Genomic DNA, 12,020 nt, shown 5'->3' with positions numbered 1-12,020 from the left:
AGGGGGGTTAGCTAGTTCGAACTCTCACGCTCGGTCTTGTTAGCTGCGGGTGTGTACTATAGCACTCCGCGCTCCCGAGCAAGAAATCAATACAAACCACAAAGCAGGAGTAGGATTTTACGCATCCGTGCGGCCCGAACCTGGGTAAATCGCTCGCGTGCATCGCCTCGATCCGCTCTTTGCACGATCTCCGCCCCCACTGAACCGAAAGGGACCCGGTCCGCCGGTCCCATAGGTGCCCGTGGATCAGTACCCCGGCAGAGCGTGTCATAATAAACGGAACGGTGGAAAGTTGCATGGCAATATATCTCGGAATGGCTATGGAAATTCCATAATAGGTAGGTATGGTGGCTGTTTTGAGGAAGGTTTATGGTGGGTTTATGGTACCGGCGAAAGTTGCGCGGTACTAGAGAGGCTAGCAATGGTGGAAGGGTGAGAGTGCGTATAATCCATGGACTCAACATTAGTCATAAAGAACTCACATACTTATTGCAAAAATCTATTAGTTATCGAAACAAAGTACTTCGCGCATGCTCCTAGGGGGATAGATTGGTAGGAAAAGACCATCGCTCGTCCCCGACCGCCACTCATAAGGAAGACAATCAATAAATAAATCATGCTCCGACTTCATCACATAACGGTTCACCATACGTGCATGCTACGGGAATCACAAACTTTAACACAAGCATCTCTCAAATTCACAACTACTCAACTAGCATGAATATAATATTACCATCCTCATATCTCAAAACAATCATCAAGTATCAAACTTCTCATATTATTCAATGCACTTTATATGAAAGTTTTTATTATATCCCTCTTGGATGCCCATCATATTAGGACTAAATTCATAACCAAAGAAAATTACCCTGCTGTTTAGGACTCTCAAAATAATATAAGTGAAGCATGAGAGTTCATCTATTTCTATAAAATAAAACCACCACCGTGCTCTAAAAAGATATAAGTGAAGCACTAGAGCAACAACAAACTACTCCGAAAAATATAAGTGAAGCTCAATGAGTAGTCGAATAATTATGCAACTATGTGAAGACGCTCTAACATTTAATAATTTCAGATCTTGGTATTTTATTCAAACAGCAAGCAAAACTAAATAAAATAAAATGACGCTCCAAGCATAACACATATCATGTGGTGAATAAAAATATAGCTCCAAGTAAAGTTACCGATGAACGAAGACGAAAGAGGGGATGCCATCCGGGGCATCCCAAGCTTAGGATCTTGGTTGTCCTTGAATATTACCTTGGGGTGCCTTGGGCATCCCCAAGCTTAGGCTCTTGCCACTCCTTATTCCATAGTCCATCGAATCTTCACCCAAAACTTGAAAACTTCACAACACAAAACTTAACAGAAAACTCGTAAGCTCCGCTAGTATAAGAAAATAAATCACCACTTAGGTACTGTAATGAATTCATTCATTATTTATATTGGTGTTAAACCTACTGTATTCCAACTTCTCTATGGTTTATAAACTATTTTACTAGCCATAGATTCATCAAAATAAGCAAACAACACACTAAAATAGAACCTGTCAAAAACAGAACAGTCTGTAGTAATCTGGATCAAACGTATACTTCTGGAACTCATACAATTCTCAAATAAATTTTTGGACCTGAGTAATTTATCTATTAATCATCTGCAAAAATAATTAACTAAATATCACTCTCGAAATAAAAATGGCAGCAATTCTCGTGAGCGCTAAAGTTTCTGTTTTTTACAGCATGATCATAAAGACTTCACCCAAGTCTTCCCAAAGGTTCTACTTGGCACAAACTCTAATTAAACACATAAAACCACATCTAAACAGAGGCTATATGAATTATTTATTACTAAACAGGAGAAAAAGGCAAGGAACTAAAATAAAATTGGGTTGCCTCCCAACAAGCGCTATCGTTTAACGCCCCTAGCTAGGCATGATGATTTCAATGATGCTCACATAAAAGATAAGAATTGTTACATAAAGAGAGAATCATGAAGAATATGACTAGCACATTTAAGTATAACCCACTTCCTATGCATAGTGATTTTGTGAGCAAACAACTTGTGGGAACAAGAATCAACTTGCATAGGAAGGTAAAACAAGCATAACTTCAAAACTTTAAGCACATAGAGAGGAAACTTGATATTATTGAAATTCCTACAACCATATATTCCTCCCTCATAATAATTTTCAATAGCATCATGAATGAATTCAACAATAGAACCAGTACATAAATCATTCTTTTCATGATCTACAAGCATAGAATTTTTATTACTCTCCACATAAGCAAAATTCTTCTCATTCGGAATAGTGGGAGTATCATAAGAAACTCGAATACTATAAATTGTTTCCACATTAAAAGAGTAATGTTCAAAAAAGGGGTAACCATAATCATGACAAGTTTTATAAATATAATCACTACTTTTTATAGCATAAGTATCATCACAATAATCATCATAAGTAGGAGGCATGCTATCATCATTATAAATTTGCATGTCAAAACTTGGGAGACTAAAAATATCATCTTCATTAAACGTAGCATCATTCTGAGTGAAGCTCTGGTGTTCTGCATTCTGAAGACTCAACGGTTGCTTGGCAGGCTCAGGATATATAGCTTCATTTGAGGTATCCACATCTGGCAAGAAAATCCGATGGTTTCGGGCTGAGGGCTGATACGAGATTGTAGAGTGCAGTTTGATCAGCTTCATCACCCAAGGAGCATAGAACTTCAAACCAAATAAATCTGAGCCTGACGCTGCAAGTTGGCGTATGAAGAAATCCTATGCGTTGAAGCACTTGCCATGTAGGATGCAGAATATCATAGTCTTCATTGCTCCCTCAATCTTGGCATTTGGAGAGTGTCCCTTAACGGGCCAGAGAGTCCGCCGGATGATGTGATATATGGTCCTGGGCAGGTACTCAAAGTCTTCAACGAAGAACTCTGTTGGATAAGGAGCATCTTGGGGCAGTGGCTTCATAATTGAGAGCATCTGACTCATATTGGGTTCAGGCCTCTGGAATATGCTCTCAATAGCTTCAGCATGGAGTTGACAGCCTTCCTCGAAGAATTCGCCAGGAGTGGGCAGGCCGGTGAGCTCAATGATATCAAATGCATTGGCTTCATGATGGACATTGCCGGTCATCCACTCCAGGACCCAAGTCTTCGGATCTCTGTTGTATCCTTTAATATGGAGGGTGGCATAGAACTGAAGCAGAAGCTCTTCATTCCAGTGCTCTTCATCAGTTATAAACGGTAGCAGACCCACTTGCCTGAAGCAATCCAGTGCTTCCTCTAAGCAGGGCAGACCAGCAATGGCTTCAACATCAAGGCGCTTGTGCGGGAAGATGCGACCTTGGTTGTATAAGATGCACGGATAGTAGCTGCGCTGAGGATAGCTCTAGAACCTATCTGATACAATCCTTTCCCTTGAATAGGGGTTCTTGGAGCTATTGAAAAATGTGTTGTCTGCCTTGAAGCTATTGATGTCAAAGGAACCAGGTGCTGATGCAGGACCTGGGAACCTTGGCAGCCTTGGAACTGGCTTCTGGACATGAGGCCTGTGCTCAACATGGTAATCAAATTGAGGACCAGCAACAGACTCAGGAACAGAAGTGTCTGGTTCAGTAGCTTCGCTGTCTGCTGAAGCTTTTGGTGGGGAGGGCTCCACATTGGCTTCAGTGTGTGTTGTGGCAGCCTCAACATTTTCAGCCTCCGCTTGACTAGCAGGAGGGTCAGTCACAAGCACGTTCTCCTGGAGAACTGCTTCTTGGTGTAGCGGGAGAGTGGGATCTTGTGGTACTCCTTCATTTTCTTCGGCTGATGCAGCCGGAATGTCTTCAGCATAGACTTGAGGCCTCGGACCTTTGCGAAGCCTGCGGAACGCAGACGATGCCTGTGGTGTTGGAGCGGGCTGGGCCTCAAAGTCCTCTTCCTCTTGAGGGCGATCCGCCCATGATGCATCTTGTGCAATTGGCGTCAGAGGACGACCAATGCTGATGAGTTCGCTTGTTTCAAGCTGAGGAAGGGCCGCATCATATTGTACATTGTCCTGATGACCAATGTCTTCAGCAGCAATTGGGTCGGCTGCTGGTATGGCTTCAGCTTCAGGAGCCTCTGTGGAAGCAGGCTCATGAACTGTCAATTGGCGTTCTGCATTGGGGTGAACCATAGAGATTGGTTCAACCATCAAGGGCTCTGTGGGAGCAGCCCGAGATTTCTTGACCTTGCGCTTCTTCTTGCTGGGGGCAGTAGGAGAGGCTTCAGAGCTCTTCCTTTTTCTGGCTTCAGCCTCTGCAGTTCTTGTCTTCTTAAGCTCTGAAGCTGTTGACCGGCTCTTTGGCTTCGAGCCAGTCGTTGCAGTGGGGAAGACAATTTGAACCGCTTCTTGCCTAGGTGCCTCTGGTTCAGCCATAGCAGGCTTCTTCTTCTTCTTCGCGGCCATCTTGGGGTCGATGCCTGGACGCCCAAGTGCCTTGCGCTTTTCAGCCTCGTTGTAGGCTTGTACACATCTTTCAGCCAAAGACTTCATCCGCTCACGTGAGCCCTGAGCTTCTGCACGCTTTTTCAGAAAAAATTTCCTTGAGCTCATGCAACATGGTTTTGAAGCTCTTCACTTCCTGCACGCTGAGCCTGGCCATGTGCTTCTTGAACTGAGCCTTTTCATGATCAATTTTCTGCTTCAGTTCAACAATGCTCTAGGCAATGGCAAGTTCTGAAGCAATTGCGCCTTGGAAGGCGACGCTGAGGCCAACGGGCAGCTGCAGATCATTGAAGCTTATGTCTGGTGTGTCAAACCATTCGTCGATGAAGCTGTGGATGATGGCGACATCAAAGAGAGGCAAATTGTTGAAGATTTCAGCTTCTTCTTTGCTTTTGATGAGCTGCTCTAGAGCGTCATCTCCAAGATCTTCATCACTTGATAGATCTATGGCTTCGCTGCGCAGAATGGCAGCAGCTGTGAGCTCTTTGCCGGTGTGTGGCTGAGGCACTTTGTCCTTCTGGGGCTTGGATACGCGGGATACGTCTTCAGACTGCACACTGGCTTCAGGAGGTGCAGTTGCCAATGGCTTCGCCCTTGAGACTTTTGACGAAGGGGCCGGCTTTGAAGCTTTTGGCTTCTTTGACTGCTTTTGCTTCGGTTCAGCAGGAGCTTCATCAGACTCTGAGTCAGCTGGAGGGTCATTCACGGCAGCCCTTTGGACTAAGATGTGGGTGATGAGGCCCTCAAGGTTGGCAAACGTGTTGGGTTTCGTAGTAATTTCAAAAAAATTCCTACGCACATGCAAGATCATGTGATGCATAGCAACGAGAGGGGAGAGTGTTGTCTACATACCCAACGCAGACCGACTGCGGAAGCGCTGACACGACGTAGAGGAAGTAGTCGTACGTCTTCACGATCCAACCGATCAAGCACCGAAACTATGGCACCTCCGAGTTCGAGCACACGTTCAGCTCGATGACGATCCCCGGACTCCGATCCAGCAAAGTGTCGGGGAAGAGTTCCGTCAGCACGACGGCGTGGTGACGATCTTGATGAACTACATCAGCAGGGCTTCGCCTAAACTCCGCTACAGTATTATTGAGGAATATGGTGGCAGGGGGCACCGCACACGGCTAAGGAATAGATCACGTGGATCAACTTGTGTGTCTAGAGGTGCCCCCTGCCTCCGTATATAAAGGAGCCAAGGGGGAGAGGTGCGCCGGCCAGGAGGAGGGCGCAGGAGGAGTCCTACTCCCGGTAAGGCCCATATCCTATTCCAACTAGGATTCCCAAGGGGGAAAGAGGGAGAGGGGTGGCCGGCCACCTCTCCTAGTCCTAATAGGACTAGGGGAGGGGGGGGGAGGCGCGCAGCCCTTATGGGCAGCCCTTTCACCTTTCCACTAAGGCCCAATAAGGCCCATATGGCTCCCGGGGGGTTCCGGTAACCTCCCGGTAACCCGGTAAAATCCCGATTTCACCCGGAACACTTCCGATATCCAAACATAGGCTTCCAACATATCAATCTTTACGTCTCGACCATTTCGAGACTCCTCGTCATGTCCGTGATCACATCCGGGACTCTGAACAACCTTCGGTACATCAAAATGCATAAACTCATAATATAACTGTCATCGTAACCTTAAGCGTGCGGACCCTACGGGTTCGAGAACAATGTAGACATGACCGAGACACATCTCCGGTCAATAACCAATAGCGGGACCTGGATGCCCATATTGGCTCCTACATATTCTACGAAGATCTTTATCGGTCAGACCGCATAACAACATACGTTGTTCCCTTTGTCATCGGTATGTTACTTGCCCGAGATTCGATCGTCGGTATCCAATACCTAGTTCAATCTCGTTACCGGCAAGTCTCTTTACTCGTTCCATAATACATCATCTCACAACTAACATATTAGTTGTAATGCTTGCAAGGCTTATGTGATGTGTATTACCGAGAGGGCCTAGAGATACCTCTCCGACAATCGGAGTGACAAATCCTAATCTCGAAATACGCCAACCCAACATATACCTTTGGAGACACCTGTAATGCTCCTTTATAATCACCCAGTTACGTCGTGACGTTTGGTAGCACCCAAAGTGTTCCTCCGGCAAACGGGAGTTGCATAATCTCATAGTCATAGGAACATGTATAAGTCATGAAGAAAGCAATAGCAACATACTAAACGATCGGGTGCTAAGCTAATGGAATAGGTCATGTCAATCAGATCATTCAACTAATGATGTGACCTCGTTAATCAAATAACAACTCATTGTTCATGGTCAGGAAACATAACCATCTTTGATTAACGAGCTAGTCAAGTAGAGGCATACTAGTGACACTTTGTTTGTCTATGTATTCACACATGTATTATGTTTCCGGTTAATACAATTCCAGCACGAATAATAAACATTTATCGTGATTATAAGGAAATAAATAATAACTTTATTATTGCCTCTAGGGCATATTTCCTTCAGTCTCCCACTTGCACTAGAGTCAATAATCTAGATTACACTGTAATGATTCTAACACCCATGGAGCCTTGGTGCTGATCATGTTTTGCTCGTGGAAGAGGCTTAGTGAACGGGTCTGCAACATTCAGATCCGTATGTATCTTGCATATCTCTATGTCTCCCACCTGGACTAGATCCCGGATGGAGTTGAAGCGTCTCTTGATGTGTTTGGTCCTTTTGTGAAATCTGGATTCCTTTGCCAAGGCAATTGCACCAGTATTGTCACAAAATATTTTCATTGGACCCGATGCATTAGGTATGACACCTAGATCGGATATGAACTCCTTCATCCAGACTCCTTCGTTTGCTGCTTCCGAAGCAGCTATGTACTCCGCTTCACATGTAGATCCCGCTACGACGCTTTGTTTAGAACTTCACCAACTGACAGCTCCACCGTTTAATGTAAACACGTATCTGGTTTGCGATTTAGAATCGTCCGGATCAGTGTCAAAGCTTGCATCAACGTAACCTTTTACGGTGAGCTCTTTGTCACCTCCATATACGAGAAACATATCCTTAGTCCTTTTCAGGTATTTCAGGATGTTCTTGACCGCTGTCCAGTGATCCACTCCTGGATTACTTTGGTACCTCCCTGCTAAACTTATAGCAAGGCACACATCAGGTCTGGTACACAGCACTGCATACATGATAGATCCTATGGCTGATGCATAGGGAACATCTTTCATATTCTCTCTATCTTCTGCAGCGGTCGGGCATTGAGTCTTACTCAACTTCACACCTTGTAACACAGGCAAGAACCCTTTCTTTGCTTGATCCATTTTGAACTTCTTCAAAATTTTGTCAAGGTATGTGCTTTGTGAAAGTCCAATTAAGCGTCTTGATCTATCTCTATAGATCTTAATGCCTAATATGTAAGCAGTTTTACCGAGGTCTTTCATTGAAAAACTTTTATTCAAGTATCCCTTTATGCTATCCAGAAATTCTATATCATTTCCAATCAGCAATATTTCATCCACATATAATATCAGAAATGCTATAGAGCTCCCACTCACTTTCTTGTAAATACAGGCTTCTCTGAAAGTCTGTATAAAACCAAATGCTTTGATCACACTATCAAAACGTTTATTCCAACTCCGAGAGGCTTGCACCAGTCCATAAATGGATCGCTAGAGCTTGCACACTTTGTTAGCTCCCTTTGGATCGACAAAACCTTCCGGTTGCATCATATACAACTCTTCTTCCAGAAATCCATTCAGGAATGCAGTTTTGACATCCATCTGCCAAATTTCATAATCATAAAATGCAGCAATCGCTAACATGATTCGGACGGACTTAAGCATCGCTACGGGTGAGAAGGTCTCATCGTAGTCAATCCCTTGAACTTGCCGAAAACCTTTTGCGACAAGTCGAGCTTTGTAGACAGTAACATTACCATCAGCGTCAGTCTTCTTCTTAAAGATCCATTTATTCTCAATTGCTTGCTGATCATCGGGCAAGTCAACCAAAGTCCATACTTTGTTCTCATACATGGATCCCATCTCAGATTTCATGGCTTCAAGCCACTTTGCGGAATCTGGGCTCACCATCGCTTCTTCATAGTTCGTAGGTTCATCATGATCTAGTAGCATGACTTCCAGAATAGGATTACCGTACCACTCTGGTGCGGATCTTACTCTGGTTGATCTACGAGGTTCAGTAGTATCTTGATCTGAAGTTTCATGATCATTATCATTGGCTTCCTCACTAACTGGTGTAGGTGTCACTGAAACAGTTTTCTGTGATGAACTACTTTCCAGTAAGGGAGCAGGTACAGTTACCTCGTCAAGTTCTACTTTCCTCCCACTCACTTCTTTCGAGAGAAACTCCTTCTCTAGAAAGGATCCATTCTTAGCAACGAATGTCTTGCCTTCGGATCTGTGATAGAAGGTGTACCCAACAGTTTCCTTTGGGTATCCTATGAAGACACATTTCTCCGATTTGGGTTCGAGCTTATCAGGTTGAAGCTTTTTCACATAAGCATCGCAGCCCCAAACTTTAAGAAACGACAACTTTGGTTTCTTGCCAAACCATAGTTCATAAGGCGTCGTCTCAACGGATTTTGATGGTGCCCTATTTAACATGAATGCAGCCATCTCTAGAGCATAACCCCAAAATGATAGCGGTAAATCAGTAAGAGACATCATAGATCGCACCATATCTAGTAAAGTACGGTTACGATGTTCGGACACACCGTTACGCTGTGGTGTTCCGGGTGGCGTGAGTTGCGAAACTATTCCACAGTTTTTCAAATGTACACCAAACTCGTAACTCAAATATCCTCCTCCATGATCAGATCATAGAAACTTTATTTTCTTGTTACGATGATTTTCAACTTCACTCTGAAATTCTTTGAACTTTTCAAATGTTTCAGACTTATGTTTCATTAAGTAGATATATCCATATCTACTTAAATCATCTGTGAAGGTGAGAAAATAACGATATCCGCCATGAGCCTCAATATTCATCGGACCACATACATCGGTATGTACGATTTCCAACAAATCTGTTGCTCTCTCCATAGTACCGGAGAACGGTGTTTTAGTCATCTTGCCCATGAGGCACGGTTCGCAAGTACCAAGTGATTCATAATCAAGTGGTTCCAAAAGTCCATCAGTATGGAGTTTCTTCATGCGCTTTACACCGATATGACCTAAACGACAGTGCCACAAATAAGTTGCACTTTCATTATCAACTCTACATCTTTTGGCTTCTACATTATGAATATGTGTATTACTACTATCGAGATTCAATAAAAATAGACCACTCTTCAAGGGTGCATGACCATAAAAGATATTACTCATATAAATAGAACAACCATTATTCTCTGATTTAAATGAATAACCGTCTCGCATTAAACAAGATCCAGATATAATGTTCATGCTCAACGCTGGCACCAAATAACAATTATTTAGGTCTAATATTAACCCCGAAGGTAGATGTAGAGGTAGCGTGCCGACCGCGATCACATCGACTTTGGAACCGTTTCCCACGCGCATCGTCACCTCGTCCTTTGCCAGTGCCCGCTTATTCCGTAGTCCCTGTTTCGAGTTGCAAATATTAGCAACAGAACCAGTATCAAATACCCAGGTGCTACTGCGAGCTCTAGTAAGGTACACATCAATAACATGTATATCACATATACCTTTGTTCACCTTGCCATCCTTCTTATCCGCCAAATACTTGGGGCAGTTCCGCTTCCAGTGACCAGTCTGCTTGCAGTAGAAGCACTCAGTTTCAGGCTTAGGTCCAGACTTGGGTTTCTTCTCCTGAGCAGCAACTTGCTTGCCGTTCTTCTTGAAGTTCCCCTTCTTCTTCCCTTTGCCATTTTTCTTGAAACTAGTGGTCTTGTTAACCATCAACACTTGATGCTCCTTCTTGATTTCTACCTCCGCAGCTTTCAGCATTGCGAAGAGCTCGGGAATAGTCTTGTTCATCCCTTGCATATTATAGTTCATCACGAAGCTCTTGTAGCTTGGTGGCAGTGATTGGAGAATTCTGTCAATGACGCAATCATCTGGAAGATTAACTCCCAATTGAATCAAGTGATTATTATACCCATACATTTTGAGTATATGCTCACTGACAGAACTGTTCTCCTCCATCTTGCAGCTATAGAACTTATTGGAGACTTCATATCTCTCAATTTGGGCATTTGCTTGAAATATTAACTTCAACTCCTGGAACATCTCATATGCTCCATGACGTTCAAAACGTCGTTGAAGTCCCGATTCTAAGCCGTAAAGCATGGCACACTGAACTATCGAGTAGTCATCAGCTTTGCTCTGCCAGACATTCATAACATCTGGTGTTGCTCCAGCAGCAGGCCTGGCACCCAGTGGTGCTTCCAGGACATAATTCTTCTAAGCAGCAATGAGGATAATCCTCAAGTTACGGACCCACTCCGTGTGATTGCTACCATCATCTTTCAACTTTGCTTTCTCAAGGAACGCATTAAAATTCAACGGAACAACAGCACGAGCCATCTATCTACAATCAAAATAAACAAGCAAGATACTATCAGGGACTAAGTTCATGATAAATTTAAGTTCAATTAATCATATTACTAAAGAACTCCCACTTAGATAGACATCCCTCTAATCTTCTAAGTGATTACGTGATCCAAATCAACTAAACCATAACCGATCATCACGTGAGATGGAGTAGTTTTCAATGGTGAACATCGTTTATGTTGATCATATCTACTATATGATTCACGCTCGACCTTTCGGTCTCCGTGTTCCGAGGCCATATCTGCATATGCTAGGCTCGTCAAGTTTAACCTGAGTATTCTGCTTGTGCAAAAACTGGCTTGCACCCGTTGTAGATGGACGTAGAGCTTATCACACCCGATCATCACGTGGTGTCTGGGCACGACGAACTTTGGCAACGGTGCATACTCAGGGAGAACACTTCTTGATAATTTAGTGAGAGGTCATCTTATAATGCTACCGTCAATCAAAGCAAGATAAGATGCATAAAAAGATAAACATCACATGCAATCAATTTAAGTGATATGATATGGCCATCATCATCTTGTGCTTGTGATCTCCATCTCCGAAGCACCGTCATGATCACCATCGTCACCGGCGCGACACCTTGATCTCCATCGTAGCATCGTTGTCGTCTCGCCAATCTTATGCTTCCACGACTATCACTACCGCTTAGTAATAAAGTAAAGCATTACATCGCGATTGCATTGCATACAATAAAGCGACAACCATATGGCTCCTGCCAGTTGCCGATAACTCGGTTACAAAACATGATCATCTCATACAATAAAATTCAGCATCATGCCTTGACCATATCACATCACAACATGCCCTGCAAAAACTAGACGTCCTCTACTTTGTTGTTGCAAGTTTTACGTGGCTGCTACAGGCTTAAGTAAGAACCAATCTCACCTACGCATCAAAACCACAACGATAGTTTGTCAAATAGACTCCGTTTTAACCTTCGCAAGGACCGGGCGTAGCCATACTTGGTTCAACTAAAGTTGGAGAGACAGTCGCCCGCAAGCCACCTGTG

The sequence above is a fragment of the Triticum urartu genome, chromosome 2 (genome assembly GCF_003073215.2).
Source record: "Triticum urartu cultivar G1812 chromosome 2, Tu2.1, whole genome shotgun sequence".
In the NCBI taxonomy this organism is placed as follows: Eukaryota; Viridiplantae; Streptophyta; class Magnoliopsida; order Poales; family Poaceae; genus Triticum; species Triticum urartu.
The sequence above is the reverse complement of the archived record's forward strand: the minus strand, read 5'-3'. Positions refer to the sequence as shown.